The sequence below is a fragment of the Ranitomeya variabilis genome, chromosome 4 (genome assembly GCF_051348905.1).
Source record: "Ranitomeya variabilis isolate aRanVar5 chromosome 4, aRanVar5.hap1, whole genome shotgun sequence".
Taxonomy (NCBI): domain Eukaryota; kingdom Metazoa; phylum Chordata; class Amphibia; order Anura; family Dendrobatidae; genus Ranitomeya; species Ranitomeya variabilis.
Window position 1 is genome coordinate 134,109,296 of NC_135235.1, and position 27,049 is coordinate 134,136,344.

General features: G+C 46.3%; 2 protein-coding genes across 2 annotated transcripts in view; one reads left to right on the forward strand and one right to left on the reverse strand.

Annotated features, from left to right (window-relative positions):
- The window catches only part of CDH23 (cadherin related 23), a 1,745,895-nt gene that overhangs the window by 175,910 nt on the left and 1,542,936 nt on the right, over positions 1-27,049 (reverse strand). The gene's annotated exons all lie outside the window — the stretch shown is intronic.
- Positions 1-27,049, forward strand: part of VSIR (V-set immunoregulatory receptor) — a 78,273-nt gene that overhangs the window by 650 nt on the left and 50,574 nt on the right. The window lies entirely within an intron of this gene.

Here is a 27,049-nt window from a genome sequence, read left to right on the forward strand (position 1 = left end):
TGTGCCGTCAGCCAGCGGTTGATTTCCCCCCCACTACCAGAAGGGATGGGATCTGTCAGATAATTCTGTGCGCAGACAGAGGAGCAGAATGGGGCTCATTTACGTGCAAATAAAGCCCAGCAGCCAGACACTTGTTCCCATTGTTTAGCTTCGAATAGGCAGATTAAAACTTAATTGGTAATTAATGCAAATTCTGCATCCTAATGAGATTTATGATTAATTTTATGTAGTTGTCAATCATGAAAATCTGGCAAAAATCGAATAATGGATATCAAGTGCTTCTTGCAACCTGCTGCGTTCAGCAGGGCTACAATTATAAGGGGCAAGGGGTCCCTGGCTCTCATTACTTCCCTGCTTTCCTAGAGAAGGCACCACGAGAGATGAGCTGATTGATTCGCAAGGGATCGAGATCGAGTCGAATTTCTTGGATTTTGTGGTTGCACGCGAACTCAAACATTTTAAGATTCTGTTCCTGGCTCGCAAAAAAACTTGCTTGGCTCCATATCCTACACAGCTGAAGCCTCAGAGAGCAGACTCCTCAGCTCACGGGCAGCTTACAGATCATACCTTGTTCACTGGTGGTCCGTACCTGGGCCATCACAGATCAGCGGTTCCTAATGGAGCACAGACTGTATACCAGAGTCATTTCCATCTCCAGACTCACATGGTAAGAGCTCAGTCACACATCAGTTTTACACATACTTATTCTACCGGTTTTGTTCACAGATAGGATTCATGCCTGTGATAGTCTATGGGGCTGTTCACATCTATATTGCTCCTTCTCTCTGACCAGACTTGGCAATGAAAGTCTATAGGTCCATGATAAAATCAATCAGCACTCCGATGCCATCCGAGTGCTGTCTGTTTTTCACTGACAGATAGGTAGAGATGGTGAAACTTCTCGTCAGTGAAGAAAGCTGATGAAACTCAGAACCAAGCTCTGAGGAGACAAATGAAAATCACTGATCAATCATAGTCCATTTTTTCTTAAGTCAAATAACTGAATGAGGCCTTCAGACTTAAGTTTTTTCACGTCCGAGAAAAACAGACCGATTATTTTGATCAGAGTGTGGTCTGAGTATCATCGATTTCTCCCGCACGTGGAGACAAAAGAAGAAAGTTTTTCCATGTTCTCTTTCTAACAGTCCGTGAAAATCTGATTACACTCGGATTTCGTTTGATTTTTTTTTTTTTTACGGATCCATAGACTTGTCTGATTTTGATCCAACTCTCAGATGAAAATCAGACATGTCTCTATGATTTGTCAGTCCGAAAAATCATGGGTATAAGTCTAGTCCCATAGACTATCACAGGTACGAGTGCCATCCGTAAGAAACACAGATAGCACTAATATGTGAAAAATGGATGTCAGAATGAGGCCTTACTCTCTGTCTTCTCTATCCTGTAAAGTGTAAGCTGTTATGATCGGGGGGAGGGGGGGATTCCTCTGTCTCCTATAAACTGTAAGATCTTTTGATAAATGGGGTTCTCTCCTATAATTTGTAAGCTCTTGCAGTCAGCAAGGTTGTACCTTTCTTCTCTTCGCCTTGAGTTTCCAAGCAATTACAACCTTTCCAGTACTGAAATGCGCACAAATTTATTTTATGCAAATACATTTTTTTTTGGGGGGGGGAAATTTGTAGAAGTCAGCAAAATCAAATTTCAAAAGAATTTCTCATCTCTAGGCAAAAGAGGTGATTCATCACTATTACTGATGAGCGAGCACTAAAATGCTCAGGTGCTTGTTGCTCGGGTCAAGCAAATTGGAATACTCGGGTACTCGACTCGAGCAACGTACCCAATGTAAGTCTATGGGAGACCCGAGTATCCCAGACAATTGAAAGTATTTTCTTGCCTCTGCTGCTTGTGGTGTGTGTCTCTCTAGTGTCAACTCCTTGGTTGTCCAAGGAGCTGTGACCTGTGCCGCCAGCATTGCCAGATGGGATTTTTTTTTTAATAATTATTCAATTAGGGCCTTCTCGTACTGCAACATTTTATTAGACATCTCCGCCACAGGAAGGAGAGATGTAAAGTTCTCCTTGTAGCACCTGTCTCGGGTTTACCATGACAGAGAGGAGCCAGAAGACCGCAGCGTCCGTTTTCTCCTACTACATCTTTTGCTGCATGGCTGGTGATTGTTATTGAGGAAGGCGTTTGGTGAATTTATCTGTGACTGTTGGTAGGTTTTGAGTGTGTGATAATTTCCTTCCCCCTTCTACTTTGGTTTAGCCACATCCTCCACTCCCCAGTGTTTACCTCTGTTATTTATGTGTGTATATTTTTATTTTATCTCTGTTTGTATTACCTTGTTAGTCTTGTTAGTATTACGATACACTACTACTCCCCTCTTCACTGGGTGGGGAAAGGGTACAGACAGAGCGGATTCAGGAGCTAAAGCAAGGTACGAGACCCTGGTGTCTTCACCATCAAAAGGAATCCAGGGAACAGGGCGAGCTAGGGTGCCCCTAGCATTTGGGATAAGGAACACCCGACAATAGAGTAGTGATATTTTGGGTCTAGAAGGGTGACCATCCAGTTATTAAATATGCAAATTGCCTCTTCTGAGAAAAAGAGGACTTAAACTCTATAGCGCCACCTGTTGGAAGTAGCGATCCTACAAGTCACAATCAACCCTTTAACGAGTTGTGCAATATGACTTAGGGTAAAAGCCAAATCAGTATCTCAATTCGCAGACAGTGTTATCCAGTTATTAGTGTTGGCCAAAATCCGTACAACGCAAGGGTCACTGGAAAGGCAGCAGAACATAAACTCAAGCCATGTATGCCCTACTGCCAACATCTAAGGCTTCTCTGTCCCGACCAAGAGTGCGACTCTCCATGTCATCTTCCTCATCCTCCCTCTCCTCCTTGTCTTCATGTCATCCACTCTGAACAGACAGGATGAAGGTGGTGTGGGTACAACAGTCTGTAGTGCAGGCCATAAGCTCCTGTTCCTCCTCCTCTCTCTCCTCATTATCACCCAATCCACATTAAGAAGATGAGATGAGGCGGAATTGTGTGGCATCACCGAGTAGAGTTTCTTGCTTCATCTCAACTTGCTCCGCTTTCAAAACCTCCTCTTTAACTGTCAGCAGTGAGCGTTTCAGTAGACAAAGAAGCGAGATGGTGACGCTGATTATGACGTCATTGATGCTCACCATCTTGGTTTAGTCTTTAAAGTTTTGGAGAACCGCACAGATGTCAACTTCCATGCCCACTCTTAAGCTCTTGTGTGGAGGCTGACTGAAATGCCGACGTGCATGTTGTAGCTGGTATTCAACTACTGCCCTCTGCTGCTTACAAAGCTTTGCCAACATATGTAATGTTGAGTTCCAACACATGGTGACATCACACACCAGTCGGTGAACTGGAAGTTGCAAATGCTGCTGCAGCACTGATAGGGCCGATGCAGCTGTAGCTGACTTGTGGAAATGGACACACATGCTGCATATTTTCACAAGTAGCTCAGGCAGATCTGGGTAGGTTTTGTGAAACCATTGAACCACTAAGTTAAGCTTGTTTGCCAGGCATGGTACGTGTGCGAGGTTGACAAGCTTCAGAGCTGTCACCAGGTTATGGCACTTGTCACAAACGTCCATGCCTGGTTGTAGCATCAGAGGCGAGAGCCACAGATTAATCTGGTCTGTTGGGGTACTGTCACACTGTGCAACTTTCCAACGATCACGACCAGCGATACGACCTGGCCGTGATCGTTGGAAAGTCGTTGTGTGGTCGCTGGGGAGCTGTCACACAGACCGCTCTCCAGCGACCAACGATGCCGAAGGCCCCGGGTAACCAGGGTAAACATCGGGTTACTAAGCGCAGGGCCGCGCTTAGTAACCCGATGTTTACCCTGGTTACCATCGTAAAAGTAAAAAAAATAAAACAGTACATACTCACATTCCGGTGTCCGTCAGGTCCCTTGCAGTCTGCTTCCCGCTCTAACTGCCGCCGTAAAGTGAAAGCAGATCACAGCGGTGACGTCACCGCTGTGCTCTGCTCTTACATTCCGGCCGGCAGTCAGTCAGAGCGGGAAGCAGACTGCAAGGGACCTGACGGACACCGGAATGTGAGTATGTACGTTTTTTTTTTTTTACTTTTACGATGGTAACCAGGGTAAACATCAGGTTACTAAGCGCGCCCCTGCACTTAGTAACCCGATGTTTACCCTGGTTACAAGCGAACGCATCGTTGGATCGGTGTCACACACACCGATCCAACGATGACAGCGGGAGATCCAGCGACGAAAGAAAGTTCCAAACGATCTGCTACGACGTACGATTCTCAGCAGGGTCCCTGATCGCTGCTGCGTGTCAGACACAGCAATATCGTATGGATATCGCTGGAACGTCACGGATCGTACCGTCGTAGCGACAAAAGTGCCACTGTGTGACAGTACCCTTAGACCTTTCAACAACTCTACTGTGGTTTGCGGTTTGTCATCTTAGCAGATTAGCTTCAGCAGAGCTTGTGGCCTCATGGCCAAGGCAGTGCTGCAGTTATTCCAGCTTGCGACTGATGTTGGTGTTTGTGAGATGGAGCGTGAGGAGGAGGAGGAGGTGCAGAAACTGCTGTAGAAGATGGTGCAACCCCAATTAAATCAGGACCCGCAATCCTTGGTGTCGGTAGCACGTGTTCTGTCCCATGGTCCGACTGGGTAACGGCTTCCACAATGTTCACCCAATGTGCCGTCAGGGAAATGTAGCATCCGTGGCCACAAGCAATTGTCCATGTGTCCGTTGTTATGTGGATCTTCTCAGTCACAGCGTTGGTTAGGGCACTGCTGATGTTATGGGACCCGTGCTTGTGTAAGGCGGCAGTGGCACATCGGGAGAAATAGTGGCGGCTGGGGACTGAGTACCGAGCCCCCATGATGTTGCAGAAAGCTTCAATCTCCACAAGCCTGAACGGCAAAATTTCGAGGGCAAGCAGTATGAGAATCCTATAAGATGGAAATGTGAACAGCTCTTTGGAGTATCCAAGTTTGGGATCACTTTTCTCCGGGCACTCAGCATGGTGGGAGGAAGGAGGGTAAGGGTGAGGATTATGTGGTTCAGAATCACGGCTACTGAGACTGGACCGTGTGGTAGACAGGATGGTGCTGGCAAAATGACTGGAAGCATTATCTGCTATTTATTGAACAAACTTTTCACACTAACTGGCTTTGAGGCCACGTTCACACTTTGCGGTGTGCTCTGCAGGTTTATCCCGCAGCGGAATTGATAAATCTGCAGGGCAAAACCGCTGCGGTTATCCCTGCAGATTTATCGCGGTTTGTTCCGCGGTTTCTGCTGTGGGATTACTCCTGTACTATTGATGCTGCATATGCAGCAATATGCAGCATCAATAGTAATGGTAAAAATAATAAAAATTGGTTATACTCACCCTCCGATGTCCGGATCTCCTGGGCGCTGCACCCTGCGGTCCGGTTCCAAAGATGCTGTGCCGAGAAGGACCTTCGTGACGTCACGGTCATGTGACCGAGACGTCATCACGGTCATGTGACCGCGACGTCACCACAGGTCCTGCTCGCACAGCAAACCGAAGACCGGACGGCCGCGTACAGCGCTGTGAGGTGAGTATAGCATCATTTTTTATTTTAATTCTTTTTTTTTACACTATTTATGCTTCCCAGGGGCTGGAGGAGAGTCTCCTCTCCTCCACCCCGGGTAGCAACCGCACATTAGCCGCTTACTTCCTGCAACGTGGGCACAGCCCCATGCGGGAAGTAAGCGGTTCAATGCATTTCTATGGGTGCAGAATCGCTGCAATTCTGCACAAAGAAGTGACATGCTGCGGGTTTTAAACCGCTGCGTTTCTGCGCGGTTTTTCCCGCAGCATGTGCACAGCGGTTTGCGGTTTCCATAGGGTTTACATGTTAATGTAAACGCTATGGAAACTGCTGCGGACCCGCAGCATCAAAATCGCCGCGGATCCGCTGTAAAAACCGCAAAGTGTGAACATGGCCTAAGAGTGATGTTCCATGCCCCCCTACAAAGAGGGGCAGGAAGCTAGATCGACATGATGTGTATGTTTGTTGTGCTCCCACAGCAGGCTTAGTTTAACCTTGCCCACGGCCTTGGCCTCTGCACTCACCATTAGCATCATGTCAACTTTCTTGTATTTTATCACGCACTTTGCCCATTTTAAAAAAACTTATGATTTGTCTCTGTTGAGAAAACATTGCAGACAGTATTACAATGTCAGAAAAATATGCCCACTACAAATGGACGTATAAGACTGCAATATCAATATGGCAATGGGAATTTTTTTAACAAACTATTTTTTGGGGGGATGCTTGGCAGCCCAACTATAGCATAACAAAATGCAGTATAAAATTTCACTGCTCCAAAAAAAAATATTGTATATTACAATGCCAGGCAAATTTGCACACCTCAGATGGACGTATGAGACTGCAGTATCAATATAATGTAGCAATTCTATTGAGATCCAACCAAGTCTGGCTGTTTGCGTTTGACCCCCAACTGCTGCAGTAAAAATTGTGAATATTACAGTATTAGCCCTGATTAGGGGTTTTGGAATCAGTTGCAGGCTGCAGCATAAAAGACGTACAATTCAGCCTATCCTGTCCTCCACGATCCCTTTAGCACAATCTCTCCCTAAGTGCTACTAACAGCAGTATTATTATTTGTTATTATTAGACCTAATAAGGGCTGTTATTGTGCTTAACAGAAATATAAATTCTGTCCCTCTCTCATCAGCACCTCTCCCTATGCTGCCTTTTTCTTGGCTAAAGTGTGCCAAGCATAGCGTTATAGGTCTTATATAGACCTGATGACGCCATGTGGCAAGCCAATCACAGTAATGCCACAACCAAGATGGCTACGGCATTAGTGAGCGGCAGGCAATCCCCACAGGATTATTTAGCTGTCTAAAAAGCGCCAAGTATGCAGGGTGGGGACTTGATTCCAGCTTGAACATTTAAAAAATGCTCGCCGAGTAACGTGCATCCTGAGCACACTGATGTTTGAGCGGGTAACGAGTAGTGATGAGGACATTCACTCATCACTTGTAATAATTAAATGTCTTCTCTGATATACTTTAGTCAAAAATGCCTTACTGTTCCCTCTCTGCTCGGTTTATTTTTTTATACCAAATTACTATTTGACACGGTCTGTAGGTTACTGTGCCCTACCTTGCTGACAGGTTCCTTTTAAGTCAAATTTGCCAAAAATAATCATTATCAAAAGTCTATTAATACCTCTCTTTTCTCCTTTAATTTTGGGAATCGCCCTTTTTTGGTGTAAGACTATGGTAAGGGACCTTTGATTGGTAGTGTAAGGGGTATGGACTTTAATTGCCACATTCCTAACTCTGAAGACACCAATTGCTTTGTATTGTGCATAATGTGTATAGCGTCATGTGTCTCTTGTGTATATTTTGCCGGAATAATGTTTTAATATGCACAGATGTGTCCAGCAATGGTGGGCAGTGGGTACAAATTGTGGTTATCGCAAAAATATTTAAAAGTTGAGGTCTCATTTGTAGAGCTAGGACTTAAGTTTATTGAAATAACTGAGATCATTAATCCAGTAGCTTTCTATTTGTGCAGATTCTGCAACAAATACTCAATTTGAGAACATGACCTAAATAATTGGTCTCATCACAGACTCATTTAATATAAGAGCTCCATGAGACTGAGTTGATAGCTAATTTTGCTTGGGGGAGGACACTGGTTGATCACTTTCACATTTTCAAAATGTTACCTATGGATCACCCATGAATGTTTATTTTACATTGTTTTCAATTGTCAGAAACTCTCAGTATGCAATTAGATGTCTGGTAAAATGGGTGGTGTTGTAAAGATAATGGAAGGCGCAGGCATGATAGTTGACAGAACGGTAGGTAGGAAATGTTCAGAGAGACCAATCTTCATTTTTCCTGATGAACACATTCCTAATAATCTTTTTTTGTGTCAAAACTAAAAAGGTAATTCTGGACCTCACGACAAACCTTTTTTTTTACCTTTTTCTTTTCATAATTTCAATGCTTATCATTTTTCTGTTTTCTAAGTACAAAGTCTGTTTGTGTTATTTTTAGCATTTACCAAATTCTGTAGATTACTAGAAGTGATGAGCGAACGTGCTTGGCGACACTAGGATATCACTCGAGTATCTTGGTGCTCGAATATGCTTAGCACTCGTCGAGCATTGGCTGGTGCTCGGATTGAATGCTTGAATCCCTGCTCCGCATGATTAGTGCCTGTTGCACAGCCAATAAACATGCAGGGATTGCCTGCCAGTCACTGTCATACCGTAGCCACCTTGGTAGAGGCATTACTGTGATTAGTTAGCCGCATTACCTCATCAGAGGTTAAAAAGGACAGGCGCCACCACGATCACACACTGACACCATTGCACAAGTCAGGGACTGTTTTTATTGGAAGGAGAGAGTAGTTGTCCAGGCCTGTGTGCACAGTTTTATTAATCTGAGTCCTCTAGTGGTGATACTTGATGAATAATCATACAAAAAGTTTTTTTATAATCTTGTGCTTTGTTGTTCCTATGCAATACATTCTACATTTAGCCTAGGGACAGCTAGAGAATGGATAGTGGCTGAATACAGCCTCTCGGCAGGGCTTAGGGCTTTGCAGTTCGTTGCTACTTGTATAGCTGCTGCAGGTATCCACATTTTTTTGGGGGGTGAAAAAATTGACTGTTGTCCTCTATATAGTTTAACCTGCTTTATGTGAAATTATGGTGGTTTGAAATTTTTAAAAACTGCTTGGCCTGCTACAGGTGACCAAATTTTTTTTTTTAATAAAAAAAAAATTAGCTTCAATTAATCAAGGAAACTTGGTTCCCAGAGACCTAGCAATTACAAAATGCATAAAGCTTGCAGTAAGGGACAGGGAAGTGCTGATGATGGTGCACACAGATGGTGAGGATGTGGGGCAGGTTCGACTGCGCCTGTTGCTGGAGCACAAGCAACGCACCCATTTTGACACATAGCTTCCTGTCCCACTTTGCAGAGAGGCACAGGACACTACTACTGAAGCCACAAAATTTTAAACAGGTGGTTGGTTGGATAGCAGATAATGCTTCTAGCATGCTTGCCAGCACCACCCAGTCTCACCATCCAAAAGTCTGGATCACTTAATCCTTGCACTGATCCTCTTTCCTTCCACCATGTCAAGTTCCAGGAGATCAGTGATCCCACACCAGAACACTCAGAAGAGCTCTTTACATTATTATTTCTTGATTGTGCCCTCTTGCCCTGAATGTTCCAAAAGGGACTGGAGGACATGCTTTAGTGATGCTCAAAATTTAGAGCGGTCACAAGAACATGATGTTGGGGAATGGCAAATTTTATCCAAGGAGGTGGATGATGATGAAACACAGTTGCTGGACCAGGGTGCGGTGGTGGAAGACAAAGTGGTGAATGACGAAGTCACCGACCCAACATGGGAAGCTGGCATGCAGAGCAAGACTAGCAGCACTGGGAAGGAGGCATTGGAAGCACTGAAACAAGCAAGAAGAGGCAGTGGTATGATCAGAGGAAGAAGACGGGCAACTTTTCTGCCGAGCACCGACACTCGTGAATTTCTCCATCAGAAAGTTAGGTGTTATCTAGTCTGGGACTTTTTTTTAAAGAGAGTTCTGAGACAAAAAAAAAGGTCACTTGCAACCTGTGCCATGCCAAGATCAGCAGGGGCCTGACCACTAACAGCCTAACCACCAGCATGACCAGGCATATGCCAACTAAGAACCTGACTCGGTGGACCAAATGCGTGGTTCCAAAATTGGTGCCAACGGGTGACACCACTGCCTCTTTCACTATGCTAGGTGCTTTCCAACCTGCTGTCCATTAAACTGGCGCAGCTCTCCTTGCACATTCTGAGGCACCATCATCAAATCCTTGTCCAAGCACAGTGTTCAGCTGTCCCTACCCCAGATCTTGGAGCAAAAAAGAAAGTTCCCAGCCACCCACCCACAGACCAAAATGCTAAATGGGCACATTTCCACACTGCTTGCCTTGGAAATGTTGCCATTTAGGCTGTTAGACACTGAGGATTTCTGCCGACTTATGGTTGCAGCCATTCCTTGGTAATCAGTACACACTATTTCTTCTGGTGTGGCATCCCCGCCTTGTACCAGCACGTGTCCAGGAAAACACCCGTACCCTTACCAATGCACTTACTGGAATTGCCCGCTTAATGACCGACATGTGGACAAGCGATTGTGGCCAGGGATGCTACATTTACCTGACTAGGTGAGTATTGTGGAGGCCAGGGCCAAGTCCCACGCTGGCACAGCATATGTTCTACCGATGCCTGAGGATTGCTGGCTCTACTTCTATCAGGGTTTCCTTAACTTACTACAGCAGTTCCTGCACCCACTACTGCTCCTCCTCATCCTCCATCTCTGATGTGTTGTCTCAGAGTATGCCATCCACATCAGCCAGAAGCTGGAAGATCTGCAGCACTGCCTCATGGAAGAGGCAACAGGCTCTGCTGAAGCTAAGTTGTCTAGGAAACAAACCGCACACTGTGGCAATTATTGAAAGGAATAACAGACCACACAGATCTGGCTATCGCTGCTGATTCTCCAACCATGGTCATGTGTGATCATGGCCATAACCTAGTGGCGACTGTGAAGCTAGGCATGCTTGGCCCATGTGCTCAACTTGGTAATTCAGCAGTTTCTGAAAACCTACCCAGATTTGTCAGAGCTTCTGGTCAAGTTACACCATGCCAGCGCCCATTTTTGCAAGTCAGCTACAGCTGCCGCTGCTCTGGCAGTGCTGCAGCAGCTCATTCAACTTCCAGCTCACCAACTGGTGTGCTACGTGACCATGCGCTGGAACTCCATACTTCACATGCTGGCATTTGTGAGCAGCAGAGGCCAGTTGTGGAATACCAGTTTCAACATGCCCATCTGGTCAGCCTCCACACATAACTGAAAAGTAGGCATGGATGCCTGTGCAGTTCTCCAAGACTTTGAGGACTTCACAAAGATGGTGAGAGGGGATGATGCCATAATCAGCACAACAATCCCACTTCTGTGATTAGTTAAACAGTCTCTGCTGGTAATTACACATGAAGTTTTGCATGCAGACCAGGTGGAGATGGACGAAGACATGAGAGGGAGATACTACCCTGCCCAGCTTCATCTCATCTGCTCAGCACAGATTGGGTAACAGAGAGGAGGAGGAGGAACAGGAGCTGGTTGATAGGACAAAGCTTGTGTGTGTACTAGCCTCTGTTGCCCTATCTCTCCTACGTGGATGGGCTGAGGAGGGGAATGAGGAGGAAGAGAGGAAAGAGATAGAGAGTCATCATCTTGGTGGACGATATGGTTAGATTAACGTGTGCACAACCAAATTTGGTGCACGGGTAGGTTCCCAAACCGTGGACGCCGCGATGACAGCCTGCATATAGGCTAAAACCTCTCTCCCTCTATTGGGCATTCTGCACTATATTGACTTACTCTCCTGACAGGTCATATAGTCACTTTTTCCCAACATTATCCCAAATTACGTTACTAATGAAGGTCCCGTTGTGAGACCGAAACGTTTGTTGGATTTGGGACACAATAAATCTGTTATTTCTTCTCACCATTAAGTTGAGTGCCGGGTTTTGTATTATTGATCATCTTGGTGGAGACAGGGAAGTGTTGGCTGTAGGGGGGCTGGCACATATGGCCGACTTTATGAACTGCTGCCTTTCCTATGACCCAAGCGTTATATAAATCTTGGCCAAAAAAGAGTACTAGTTGTTCAACCTGTTCGAACCATACTAAATGGAGAACCTTGCATCTCTCCAGTTGGTGTTTTCAAGGGTCTATGAATGATCCTTATAATCTTTTTCTGGCTTTGCACTGTATGCAGAGCCTTTGAGTGAATTGCCATAACTACACTTAATATTTTAATGAGGCCCTCCAGTTGTTGCCTTCAAGGGTCTGTGAATGGCACTGCTTGTAAATTTTGGCAGGCTTTGCATTTAGTGGATTGCTTTTATGAGTTTAGGAATAATTATACCACTGCAAGACAATTTGAATAGAATGTGTATGAGGCTCTCCTTTATGTCTAATACAGGGTGTATCTGAGTCCATTTTCCATTAAATTTTTGGTAGTTCTTGCTTCTTTCATAAATTATGCTAAAATTGAAATTTTTATAAAAAAAATTGGAATTTTTGTTTGCTTAAATTATTTTTTAATCCTTTTTAAATTTTGCCTTATATACAAGTCATTATACAGTAAAGAATGTTTCTTAACTTTTTCCTGTAAACTCCAATTTCTTGTCATTTTTGAATGTTTTATTGTCAGTCCTTTAAATTAGAGTAAAAGTGTGACACCTTTGTTCTCATCAGGGATCTGGGAGTCAGAGATGATTCCTCCTGTGGTCTTCCCCATGCTGTTCTCCTTCCATTCAGCAATTTTCCCATCCATTTCAACATTTTTACTGCTCCCCAGACCTCCTTGTAGGGTCTGCTTCGATTTTTCCATTGACTCCCATTACTCGTTACTCAAAACGAACATCCGAGCATTAGGAATTGCTTTGTTTGAGTATCAAGCATCCGAACATTGTAGTGCTTGTTCATCCCTAATTAATAGTCATAGGATATAAAATAACTTTCCTACAGAAGAACGAGAACAGTTTTTGTAGTGTCCCCAGTATTTGGCTACCATGATCTTCAATGTTGGACACTTTGGTTAAGGAATCTGCAATATCTGACACCCCAGCTGTTGTAAAACTCCCAGCATTCTGTGACAACAATGTGGGTTTTATTAAAATCCGGATAAGTGAAGGATTCAGGACTAAGCAGTTTTCTTTTAGAAAGATGCATTTGAATGCACTTTTCAAGCCCAAATATTTCAATAGATTTCTTTTTTCTATGTGAAACAAGTTAGAGAAGTTCAAAACGTGATTACAGTAACACAAAATGACTATATTTTTCTTTTCAAATCTCTCAATTTAAGAAAAAAACGCTAACGTTATTGAGGACATAGCATTGTCATGAAAACATATTTATTCATAGCAAGGGCCACACACTGCTGCACCATCTGAAGGAGCTCATTAGACAGAAATCTTGGCAGACAGGGTGTACAAAGTCACTCAGTAGTGCTTCCTTCTACAAGCACGCAAACAAATATTTACAGCAATCTGGTTCTATACATGACATTCCTTGTACTTTAATGCTGCTGAAAAATGAAAATTATCCATGTGTTTTCTTCCTAGCTGTGACTGCACAATAATTAGATTGACCACCAGATATCACAAAGCTTATTTTCTTTTTAGAGCAAATGGATGAAAAATGGAGCAATAAATAGTGTAGGTGAGACGTATGCTGTAAATGTGAATCATTCACTATCTTGCTAAAATGTAGTTTGTCTCTACATGCATGTTCATGGTGAGGGTTGTTGACTGGTGGAGTAGCAGAGTGCATGCTTGACAACTGCTGTATACAAACTCCTTTAATTTGGAAGCCAAGATTCTGCGACTTCCATCTACGCTACTTTGACAGAGCAGCCGATGTCATGCTGATAGGCAGTGGCGAGACAGCTGTCAAACTGTTTGGAGCCAGCTGTCAATTGTCATGGCGTTGGCAGTGACACACCATTGACAGAACAGACAGGAAGAGGATGAGATCCTCTGTTGATCTGAGGTCAAATGAAACAGCAGAATTGCCATCAGGTGCGGTCCATGACTGCTCTGAGCTGGCAGAGATCAACGCTGGGGTGAACAGGAAGGTAGTTGGAAACTACCTGTATGTAAGTTCTTAGCCCTATAAGAAAAAAATTAAAACTTCTTAGTTAACCCGTTTAAAGATAATCATTCTCCAAATCATTGCCCATGACAGCTGTAGAAATTGCAGGAATGCGGGATGTCGCCACGGAAAGGAGGCAGACCAAGAGTTAAGTATTTAGCAAAGAACAATACTCCTCCCAGGGAGTCGTGTGGTTGAAGGGTGAAGGTACGGAATAGGGCAGAACTGGGAGGATGGCTAAGATAGGGACGAACAGAAGTTCAGTATTAAAGAGGTTAAACTTATCGCATTGTAGACTTATGATGTGAGGAAGTTCAAGGTTCCAACTGTGGCGCGGGTCGTCTCGACGGAGTCTCTGACAAGCGCAAATCCAACGGTGGCACCGACAACAGTGGTGCAGGTCGTCTCGTTGCAGACTCTGGGAAGTAGGAAGATTTCCCATGCTCAAAACGTATCTTCCACAGTACTGAGTCTAGTATGGGGAACCGCCGAAACGGGACTTCACTCCACGGTGTACACAAGTTCTTGGTAGAGAGGCTCTGGCCTAGCCTTCTGTCTCTCTGTGTCGCACACTCAGAGCAGTCTCTGCCTTCATCTAGGGTCACCTCCTAGGGTGGAGGGTAGCGGGGAGCCGACAGTCGGTCGTCCACAAATGGTGGACCTGTATACAGGGGTAAAGTGTGTGGTCACTCTTGGGCAGAGCGTGTGCGGTACTATTGTAGGGGACGGGGACCTGGCGAGCCGTACAGACGGGTGGAACCATTGTTGCCGGGAGTCGGGGTTCCGGGGGACGGATTTGAAGGGCGGATGAGAAGCCAGGCAGAGGTGACAGGAGACAGAGTGACGCAGGGAGAGGGGTGGATAAAAGAAAAAGCGCGCGAAAGCAGGGGCAGAGAAGCGCGGGAGAACTCTGAGGAGAGGGAACTGCAGCGCAGTTGTCGTGTGTGTGTAGGCCGCAGTGAGACTTGCTGGAAACAGGGGGAGAATGTGCAGCAGACGCTGCGGACAATTACCAGAGCCCCCAGAAAGCGGCGCAACCGTTGTCAACGACCCCCAAAGCAGAGGGGTAGCGCTGATCATCTCAGGGACAGTATTACCGCGCTCCCCGGGAGTATCTTGCCAGAAAGTGTTCCGGTCCCTCCTGGGTTTGTCTCAGCTGTCACTGATATGGATTTCTCTGCTAATTCTCCTCGAAAAGACTCCTCTTTGGACTTGGAAACTGTTACCCCGGATCAACGCCCGCCTGCAGGGGGTGACGCAGCACCGCAACAGACATTCTGGACTCGAATCTGCACCTGGGCTCGTCGACAGAGGACACCTCCTTCCCCCGCCATCAGGACTACGTCACTGACGGAGCTTCACCATCAGGACTGCATCGCTGAAACAGCGCTGATAAGTGAACTTTGTTGACTTTTTCTTGTTAGGGGGTCACTAGTGAGGCGCTGTCGCGTTCCGCGGGTATAGTTCAGGGCGCCTATATAGTAGATAGGATTTACTGTGAAATTGTGATCTTGTATTTAAGTTCCCTGTGTGGAAAACTGTTGTTATCTTTGTTGGGTTGGAAGTTAAAGGAAAGTTAAAAACGTTACTTGCTTTCTGGCTCCTTTTTGTCCCTGCATCCTTCTTTACCTGCGGTCTCTTCATTTTGGCGTAGTCGGCAGGATGCAGGATCCAAAGAGGGAGCCAGAAGATACGGAGGATGGGGCTGGGCCGAGAGCGTCTCTCTCATTGGGGGCCATGTTAAATAATCTGCCCAAGTTTAATGGGAGCAACATGTTGTTGTGGAGCTGGACTGAAAGGATGCGGGGGCTGCTGAGAATGCATCCTATGACCCCGGCCCTGGAAGCAGAGGTGGCCATTATGGCCTTAGACGGAGAGGCCCGGGATTCAGTGATGTTGAGACCCCCCACAGAGCGGAATACTTTTACCCGGGTGTTAAATGTGTTAGAGGGGACGCACGGGGATCCCACCGACGTGGGAGAGCTGCGGGCCCAGTTGTTTAGACGGCGACAAAAAGAGGGCGAGACTGTCACTCAGTACATGAATGCTCTGCAAGAGCTAAACATTGCAATCGTGCGGAAAGATGGTATGGGGATGGGACATGTGGACGTGACCCTGCGCGACCAGGTGGTGACGGGACTGAGAGATGAGTTGACCAAACTGGCTCTACGTGAACGAGTGCGGGTCGACCCGCGCCTGACTTTCTCCGACATAGGCAATGAGTCCCGCACCCGGGAGCAAGAGAGGGGGGTGACGGTCCCGACAGGAGAGACTCGGGTTATCCAGACCGCCGCCACAGGAGAGGGTGAGCCGTCGTGGGTCCAAGAGATGCGGCAGGAGCTAAAACAAATCAGAGACGAACTGGCTGAAGTTAAAAAGAATGCGCGAAGCCCAAGGGAGTTACCCCGGGGGCAAGGGTCTGGGAGTCCAGCTCGTGGCGCTCGTCCAGGATATTATCCGGTCCCCGGTGTTTGCTATGGTTGCGGGGAGGCCGGACATTTCGCACGGGAGTGCCCCCGGAGAGGGAGGGCCTCGTCTCGTCGGGTGTTAAACTAGAGGGCTCCGAGCTTAGGGGACGACGCTCGGAGTCAGAGTCCCCGCGGATGGGTGGTGAAAGTCCCGGAAATTTGGTTGCCAGCTGCCCCCTGGTTTGGGCAGAGTTTGAAGGGTGGGCTGTACGTTGTCTGGTGGACACCGGGTCCCAAGTCACGACTATGCCCGAGGCTTATTTTAGAAAACACTTTCCTTTGACAGTCAGACCCCAATGGGGTCCCGTAATTCGGTTACAGGCCGCCAATCAGCTGCCCATCCCAGTGGAAGGGGTCACCTGGATGCAAATATCTTTATGTGGGAAGGACCTGGGCCGCCGGGGGGTTGTGTTAACACGGGGAGATCCCAGCCCACAACATACCGTGACCTTGGGGATGAACGTATTGAAAGATTTTGGCAGTTTTCTGTTAGGGGAGACTACGCAAGAGACACTCAATCAGTGGGGGACCAGTACACCTCAGGGCTCCGTGTTCAGACAGTTAGTGAGGGAAGTCCGGGTACAAGAGACCTGTCAGGAGGGAGACATACTAGGAAGTAATTACTTCCCCGACAGCAAAGGTGACGTTCCCCCCAGGACAGACTGTTATATCCCTGCCCATACGAGCTCGCATCCCTCTAGAAGGAGTACAAGTACAGATTGAACCCACCTTTACATCCCCATTGCCCACAGGACTGCTGGTGGCCCGATCTCTGGCTACTGTTAAAAATGGGGCCGTACCAGTGCGATGTGTGAATGTGGACGAACACGATGTCGTGCTACGGGTCCGAAGTGAGATGGCCAAAGTGTTACGACCTTTAGAAGTGATGCCTCCTCCAGATACTTTGCAGTTAAAGGTGGATTCCCCTGATCCCTGGATGGTCAGTGTCCGGTCTACGCAGGATCCTGAGCCGATAGCGTTTCGAAAGGGTCAAACTATTCTGGAGCACATGCGGACAGAATTATCGGGCCTGGATCCATCACAGATCTCACAAGTGCAGCGACTCCTTGGACATTATGCTAAAGTGTTCGCACAACATGAAGATGATTTTGGCTGTACCACGGCCATCGAACATGGAATTCCGACCGGGGATACAGTGCCCATCAGGGAGCGGTACAGACAGATTCCCCCGCAGATGTACCAGGAAGTAAAGACGTTGTTAGGCCAGATGCTACAAAAAGGAGTGATCCGCGAGAGTCAGAGCCCGTGGGCTGCCCCGATCGTGCTGGTGCGGAAAAAGGACGGCACGCTCCGGTTCTGTGTGGACTACCGTAAGCTAAATGCATGCACCGTCCGAGACTCTTATCCACTTCCCCGTATTGAGGAGTCTCTCTCCGTGCTGGGTCGGGCCAAATATTTTTCCACCTTAGACCTAGCCAGCGGATACTGGCAGGTCCCGATGTCAGAAGCAGATCGTCCTAAGACAGCGTTTATCCTGCCCATGGGACTATTCGAGTTCAATCGAATGCCGTTTGGGCTGGCCAATGCTCCAGGCACCTTCCAACGATTAATGGAGCGGTGTCTGGGGGATTTGAACTTCGAGGCCACTCTCATTTATCTGGATGACATCCTCATCTATGCCCCAACATTCGAGGAACATCTGTGCCGACTGGAGCAGGTACTAGACCGGTTACTGAAATACGGGCTTAAGGTGAAGCCCCAGAAGTGTCACTTGTTCCGGGAACAGATCGAGTACCTGGGGCATGTGGTGTCCGCAGAAGGAGTCCGGCCATCACAGGAGAAGATTGCCGCAATCCAGGAGTGGCTCACACCGGAGACCGCCAAGGATGTACGGGCGTTCTTGGGCCTCGCTGGGTACTACCGGCGCTTCGTGAAGAACTTTGCTCGCCGCTCTCACGATCTACAAGTCCTGCTGAAAGGAAGCTCCCCCAAGGAACGGGGAAAGAAGATACAATGGCAGGAGCCACAAGAAGCAGCGTTCCGGGACTTGAAGACAGCTCTCATGGAGCCGCCGGTGTTGGCTTATGCGGACTTTTCGCAACCGTTCATCCTACACACCGACGGCAGCTCTCAGGGATTGGGGGCTGTGTTGTCTCAGGTTCAGGATGGGCGGGAGAGAGTGATCGCCTATGCGAGTCGGTCTCTTCATGACTCGGAGTTGAACCCGGACAATTACAGTTCTTTCAAGGTGGAGCTGCTGGCCGTGGTGTGGGCTATGACGGAGTGGTTCGCTGAGTACCTGGCCGGTTCTGAGGTGCTGATACGCACGGATAACAACCCATTGGCACATCTGGAAAATGCGAAATTGGGTGCCCTGGAACAGCGCTGGGTAGCCCGGATGGCCAAGTACAGATACCGTATCCTCTACAAGCGAGGAGCGGAGAATGTGCATGCTGACGCATTATCTCGTCTGCGGAGGAACACCCCAAGAACTAACCGAGATGAGGAGCTGGAGGGAGAAGAAATCCCCTACGCCATCAGGGGCGCTGCTCGGACGGCTGTGAGCCGGGAGCAGACCGGGAACGGAACGGCTACAGGACTGTTGGTTCAGAGTCGGGACGAATGGATACGGCTGCAACAGGAAGACCAGGAACTAGCTCCATTGCGACAGTGGGTAACGAATGGTCTATTGCCCGTGAGAACTCCTGGACAAACCCTCCCGTCAGACCTGAACCTTCTTCTGCGGCAATGGGAGCGCCTAACTCTTCAGGAAGGGCTCTTATGCCACTTAACCATGGCTCAGGCAGACTCCGGGCCGACGTGGCAGATGGTCTTACCAGGGCCCGTGGTGGCCGCAGTTGCTAAAGAAGCTCATGAGTCCGGGGCACACTTCGGAGTGAAGAGGACGTTTAAGTGGCTGCAAACTCGGTTCTATCATCCTCGGCTGCTTGCGGAAGTACAAACTGCCTGTAGGCAATGTCGACAATGTGAGTTAACCAAGTCACCGGAGGAAAGGGCGCCTGTGCAGAGCATCATGACGTCTGCCTCTTTTGAAGTATTAATGATAGACTACATTACCATTGGAGCAGCGCATCAAGGCTACGAACACTGCCTCGTTATGGTAGATCATTTTTCAAAATTCGCGGTAGTCACCCCTACCCGTGATCAGACAGCTGAGTCGGCGGCGAGCGCTATCTGTAAGAACTTTATTCAAGTTTACGGCTGTCCGAGGCGAATACATTCGGATCAAGGCGCCTGTTTCTTGGGCAAAGTCATGGATGAGCTGCATCGCCTCTACAGCATTGATAAGTCACGCACCACACCGTATCACCCCCAGGGAAATGGGGCTTGTGAGCGGTTTAACCGGACTCTGCTTCAAATGTTGCATACGCTAGAACAAGATCAAAAGACCCGATGGCCGGAGTATGTGTCTGACCTAGTGTGGATCTACAACAATAGAGTTCATCAAGTCACAGGACGCACCCCGTATGAAGTGGTCTTTGGGCGCCCAGGGAAAGGCATGACAGATCTGGAACTGTCTTCGGAGGAAGAAGGCCCCCGAGCAGGGATGGCCTCGTGGGTGCGTGATCATCGACATCGGCTGCAGACCTTACACCGGATGGTGCACACTCGAATTCGGGAAGTGGAGCATCGGAGCACCCCTACAGCAAAACCCCCAGAGTTCCGGCCAGGTGATCGAGTACTAGTTCGAGAGCAAAGACCACAAAACAAGTTAGACCACCGTTGGGAAAAAACACCCTATCGGGTACTTCGCCGTTTAGACCCGCATGGACCTGTATATGAAGTGCGGTCTGAAGTCCCCGGAAGTACAGGTACTCGCATACTCCATCACAACATGCTCCGTTTGTGTCGCTCTGTTGACTCGGACACCCCAGAATCCGCAATCAGGGAAGAGCCACCTATGACTGAGTCCCCCAACAACCATTGGTGGGATGGAGAGGATGATGAAGAAGAAGAACGGCGTCAAAATACTCCCCCTATCTCGACTACTACACTACCCCTGATCAGTCGCCCCTCCGTTGACTGCATTCCCCCGACACTCCCTACACAAGGACCCGAGCTACGACGTTCTGATCGTTCTACTGCAGGTAGACCCCCAACTCGCTACAGTCCTGACTTACACGCTAGACAGACCCAAGTGTGGAACAATCCGTCAGGTGGGCGACCTGTCAGTTCGAAGGCCTCGCCCAGGGACTGGCGAGCATACAGGGTGGGGGAATGTAGGGGACGGGGACCTGGCGAGCCGTACAGACTTGTGGAACCATTGTTGCCGGGAGTCGGGGTTCCGGGGGACGGATTTGAAGGGCGGATGAGAAGCCAGGCAGAGGTGACAGGAGACAGAGTGACGCAGGGAGAGGGGTGGATAAAAGAAAAAGCGCGCGAAAGCAGGGGCAGAGAAGCGCGGGAGAACTCTGAGGAGAGGGAACTGCAGCGCAGTTGTCGTGTGTGTGTAGGCCGCAGTGAGACTTGCTGGAAACAGGGGGAGAACGTGCAGCAGACGCTGCGGACAATTACCAGAGCCCCCAGAAAGCGGCGCAACCGTTGTCAGCGACCCCCAAAGCAGAGGGGTAGCGCTGATCATCTCAGGGACAGTATTACCGCGCTCCCCGGGAGTATCTTGCCAGAAAGTGTTCCGGTCCCTCCTGGGTTTGTCTCAGCTGTCACTGATATGGATTTCTCTGCTAATTCTCCTCGAAAAGACTCCTCTTTGGACTTGGAAACTGTTACCCCGGATCAACGCCCGCCTGCAGGGGGTGACGCAGCACCGCAACAGACATTCTGGACTCGAATCTGCACCTGGGCTCGTCGACAGAGGACACCTCCTTCCCCCGCCATCAGGACTACGTCGCTGACGGAGCTTCACCATCAGGACTGCATCGCTGAAACAGCGCTGATAAGTGAACTTTGTTGACTTTTTCTTGTTAGGGGGTCACTAGTGAGGCGCTGTCGCGTTCCGCGGGTATAGTTCAGGGCGCCTATATAGTAGATAGGATTTACTGTGAAATTGTGATCTTGTATTTAAGTTCCCTGTGTGGAAAACTGTTGTTATCTTTGTTGGGTTGGAAGTTAAAGGAAAGTTAAAAACGTTACTTGCTTTCTGGCTCCTTTTTGTCCCTGCATCCTTCTTTACCTGCGGTCTCTTCACTATCATGCCTGGTACGGCACCTGGCTTAGCTCCACATAGCTCCATTCTGCTGGCACGGCTCTGTACGGCTCTGCTGGCATGGCTCTGCTCTGGTTCGGCTCTTCACTGCTGGCACGGTTCATCCCCCCCAGCACTACAGCTCTTATCCTGGACAGCAGCAGCATGGCCTGTCACAGGCCCAACACTCTCAGGTCGAGGAAGCCGAGCGTGCTGCTCTCAACTCTGCGTGCTTCACTTACTTGGCGCCAACCCCTCCTGCAGTGTGCGCTTTACTTTCTTATACTCCTGTGGCTGCGCACTCTTTCTAGGCTCTCCCCACCCCCTCCTGCACCTCCTGCAGCAGAGGAAGGTCCGCCTCTCTCAGGCTTCCCCCCAGAAACAGAGGATGCAGCATTTTTAGTTCCGGACCCAGCATACAGGTACCCGTGGTCCGGTCCAGCTTCTTACACAGCATCTAAGCAAAATATACATGCAGCAGAGATATCTAAAATCAGACTTACTCACCAGCTATTAAACTCGAGGATTGGGCACAGGCTACTATGGTAGTCTGTTCCTTACCTAGAAGCCATGGCATTGTGCTGGTTCATTGACTGAAACATCACACCATCGGATGTGCCTCTGGTGACTGGTTAGAGCAGTGACCAGTCAAGAGATTGGTCCAAAAAGTTAGGAGAAGACTTCATTGTCTTGTATAAACATTGGTGATATGATTTTTTTAATGTTATTTTTGTGGAATCCATACAGTAAATATTCGATAGCTGAAAACGGTGGCAATTGCAAAGTGTAGGAAACGAAATGAGGCAATATTATGAGGGGATGATGCTGTTTCCAGTATTGTCCAGTATAGAAAAAGATGAGCTTTTTTATGATGTGCTCAGTTTATAGTGCTTTTCCTCACAGGTCTCTTCAAGCTGTGTAAAACATGAACTTGAGCAATATCATCTTCAGCTGTACCAATACATCTGTTCCATGCTACTCACACTATGAACAGTTCTGAGCATTGTTAAACCAATGAACATTGAAATGGCCATTTATTCTAGCATTTATTGGCAATCTTTCTTACATTTCTACCACCACTTGTGCTAACAGGTTGCTGAAACCTCTCATCTTTGCAGGACTGATCATTGCACAGTTACCTACAATTCATGCATGTTGTCAACAGTTTTACAAGAAACACATAATATAGTGTGCATACTGTCATAAAATCTTCATCATGGTGTGACTATAGCACTCCTTCAGCTTCTATGCTGATTCTGCAGGAACACTTTGTTCTATAACTTAACCTTAGACTTTTACAGGAAATGGGAAAGTCAACCAGGTCCTACAATGGTCAACTATATTTAAAACATGTCATGGGAAAAACTATATTTTGCTTTGTTTTGTTTTTTTTTTATAGATCACTAGTACATGTAAGTATGCAGTTTGCCATTGTAAGGAATGTCAGAAACAGGATACAATTCAGGTATATATTCAGGTATATATTATGACTAGTGTTGAGCGATACCTTCCGATATTTGAAAGTATCGGTATCGGATTGGATCGGCCGAAATCCAAAAAATATCGGATATCGCCGATACTGATACCCGATACCAATACAAGTCAATGGGACACAAATATTGGAAGTGATCCTGGATGGTTCACAGGGTCTGAAGGAGAGGAAACTCTCCTTCAGGCCCTGGGATCCATATTCATGTAAAAAATAAAGAATAAAAATAAAAAATATGGATATACTCACCCTCGGACGAGCCCTGGCTGTCACCGCTGCAAGCGTCTGCCTCCATTCCTAAGAATGCAGAGAGTGAAGGACCTTCGATGACGTCGCGGTCACGTGAGCGGTCACATGAGCGGTCACGCGACCAATCACAAGACCGCGACGTCATCGCAGGTCCTACACTCACTGCATTCTTAGGAATGGAGGCTGCCGGTTGCACCGCTGAGGTCCAGGGTCCGTCGGACGGGGTGAGTATATCCATATTTTTTATTTTTATTCTTTATTTTTTTATTTTTTATAGGAACTTCCTATTCCGATTTCCAAAATCACAAAAATATCGGAACTCAGCATCGGAATTCCGATACAGCGAATATCGGCCGATACCCGATATTTGCAGTATTGGAATGCTCCACACTAATTATGACACTTGGATTATGTATTTTCAGTAGAATGTCCCCTATATAGGATATAATGCTTGTCCCTATATTTTGGAAAAGAGAACCATTTCTAAACTCTAATATTAACCAACTCGGCATGGCTGTCATGGAGAACTGCTCTTTAGAAGATTAAGAAAGTCCATCTGTGTTAATAATGTAATATGAAATATTTTTTTTTATAAATATGTCTCAAGTTCACATTCATTTAGTGACTTTTGAGTAAATTCACTCCTAATGTACAATACACTTTGGATGTACTTCCAATGTACAATGTATAATACACATTATTCAAAGCCATTGTTAATTGTCATTACCGTATATGTAGGTGAGCCAGTTAGTATACACAAATACAACAATAAGGCCATGTTCCCATGTAGCTTAATCCCTTAGTGACCGAGCCAATTTTCACCTTAATGATCAAGCCAATTTTTACAATTCTGACCGCAGTCACTTTATGTGGTAATAACTCTGGAACGCTTCAAGAGATTCCACTGATTCTGACATTTGCTTTTTCATGACATGATAATGGTAAAGTTTCTTCTGTATGATTTTATTTATGAACAAAAACAGAAATTTGGCACAAATTTTGCAATTTTCAAACTTATAATTTTTGTTCCTTGAAATCAGAGAGTTGTGTCAAACAAAACAGTTCATAAATAACTTTTCCCGCCTGTCTACTTTACATGAGCACAATTTTTGAAACATTTTTTTTTAGGACGTTATAAGGGTTAAAAGTTGACCAGCGATTTTTAATTTTTCCAACTAAATTTACAAAACCATTTTTTTCTTGACCACATCACATTTGAAATGACTCCAAGGGGCCTGGAAGACAGAGAAAGTACGCAAAAGTGACACCATTCTAAAAACTTCACCCCTCAAGGTACACATTACCACATTCAAGAAGCTTAATAACCCTTCAGGTGCTTCACGAGAACTGAAGCAATTCGGAAGAAAACATTAATATTTAACTTTTTTCACAAAAAATTTACTTTAGACCCAAACTTTTTTTTATTTTCACAAGATTAACAAGGGAAAGTGGATCATAAAATTTGTTGTGCAATTTCTCCTGAGTTCGCCAATACCCCATATGTGGAGGAATAATACAGTTTGGGCACACTGCAGGGCTCGGAAGGTAAGGAGCCCCTTTTGACTTTTTGAATGCAAAATTGGCTGGAATTGATGGTGGGCACCATGTCGTGTTTGGAGAGTCCCTGATGTGCTTAAACAGTGGAAATCCCCAACAAGATTTTATCCAGTGGTATAGTGAGCATTTTGAACCCACAGGTACAGCACATACTTTGATAACATTAGGTTGTCATATTGAATATGTCATCATTAGGGCTTGTTCACACGATCCTTTTTTCGCTGCGGATTTTTCAGGTCCTGATTTGTGAAAACCGCAGTGCAAAGCCTGCGGTGGTTTTCACTGCGGTTTTCAGTCCTTTTTCTACTGCGGATTCCACTGCGGGTTTCCAGCTGCATTTTCCTATTGGTGCAGGTGGAAACCCGCTGCGGAATCCGCAGAAAGAATTGACATGCTACTTCTTTTTTTCCGCTGAAAATCCGCGCTGATTTTCAAGCCGAAAAAAGGATAGTGGGCACAGCAGATTTCGTTTTCCATAGGGTAACATTGTACTGTACCCTGCATGGAAAACGTCTGCGGATCTGCAGCTGCAAATCCGCTGCGGATACGCAGCGAAAACCGCATCGTGTGAACATAGCCTTAGTGTTAAGCGCAAGTGCTCACTACTCCAGTTTACATCGAGCTCTCAGGTATGCACCGAATATAGCGGGTGCTCGAGTGACCTGAAAATACAAGTGCATAAACTGATAAAAAAACTACTAAATTACTGATGGAATATTGGTACATCCAGTTTATTTACATATTTCATATCTTTATTAAGCTTTTTCACTAGGCAGTATTTACATCCGTATTTTGCATTAATATTTGTTAACCAAAACTAGAAGTGGGTCCTGAATATAACAGTTTTGCAAATCTTACTATTATAGTTTTCTCTATTTTTTTTTCATCCTAATTTTGGCTTACAAATATGGGTGTAAGTGCTGCCTTGTGATATATAGTAATTCATTCATGTCATGTGGTTCATGTGGTGATCCTGCTTATAGACTCTTCCATGCGCAATATTTACATCAGTATTTGTAAGACAAAATTAGGACTAAACGTATCATTATACCATGAAGTTATGCTATCTTATAGCCATTATAATGGTCTTTTACACTGCATTGTTCACATCTCCTCTAAGCACTCTAGTTTCCGGATTAGCTTCTTGTTAAAAATGAGTTTCAACCCTTCCTCTTAATTCCTTAGTGACCAGACTTTAGAATAAAGTACTTCCTATTGAAATATGTATCACTGGGAATCTGTGCTAACAATTTGCTGTCAAACTATGTACTTCACAGTGTATGTAAACTATATGAAAAACTCCCGATTATTGTCTTTAAAGCGAATTTTGCCCAGTAAACTACAGACACTGTCATGTTGCCTCTGTTAATACCAACTAAAATGATACCTGGGGTGAACAAATCCGTCTTGTGGTTCTTGTGTAATCAGTGTTATCAAATTTCAGTTAATGAGATGCTTGTGCTCTGGGGTGGGACTGTAGGCAGAGTCTTATCTTCCTGCTCTAGGCCTGAGAAACCAAGGAGAAACTCTGCCCACAGGCCGCCCCGAAGCACAAACAAGTTTCTCATCAAAAGAGACAGACTGTGTTTCAGGCGGCCTGTGGGCAGGTCTTTCCTTGGTTTCTCTGGCCTGAAGCAGGAAGATAAGACTCTGCCTACAGTCCCGCCCCAGAGCAGGAGAACCACAAGACGGATTTCTTCACCCCAGGTATCATTTTAATCAGTGTAACAGTGCCAACCTGTAGGTTTCTTTGCAAAATCCTGCTGCCAGGTTAGCACTAAAGAGAATCTGTCACCAGACATTTGCTGCCTTATTTGAAAGTGCCATAATGTAAGGACAGAGACCAAAATTCCAGTGACTCATTGGGTTGCTTGCTGTAGTTTTGGTCATTTATTTTTTATGTGCTGCAGATCCACTGGTTCTCTTAATATTGAGCTGAAAATAAACCCACCCACATAATTGACTGGCAGCTTCATGTTTTCACTGGAAAATTGCCAATCACTTGTAGGGAAGGGGAAAAAAAGAGCTAACTTATATTATTGAGGATTACATGGTAGCAGGTTTTCTAGTCCTACTACTACAGCAAGCAGGCCAGTAAGTGACACACCACTGGAATCATGGTCTCTGTCTCTGCAAGATGCTGGACTCAGATTAGGTGGCACAAACCTAATTTTCTCTATGTAAGACTATATCAAAGTGAAAATAAACCTAAGATAGAACACACATACATTGTGATGCCTATAGAAAAGCCTGAGGAATGTCACATGACACAGGGATTCCATCAAAGATAGTATATCTGGGTTATATCCCAAAACAGCACTGGAGCTGTAGTCTCCGGTCATGTCATTTTTATCAAAACCAAGGATTAGTTGCATGGTCTTATGTCCACACATCACATATAATTGTGGCACTTAGAGAATGAACATGTGGAG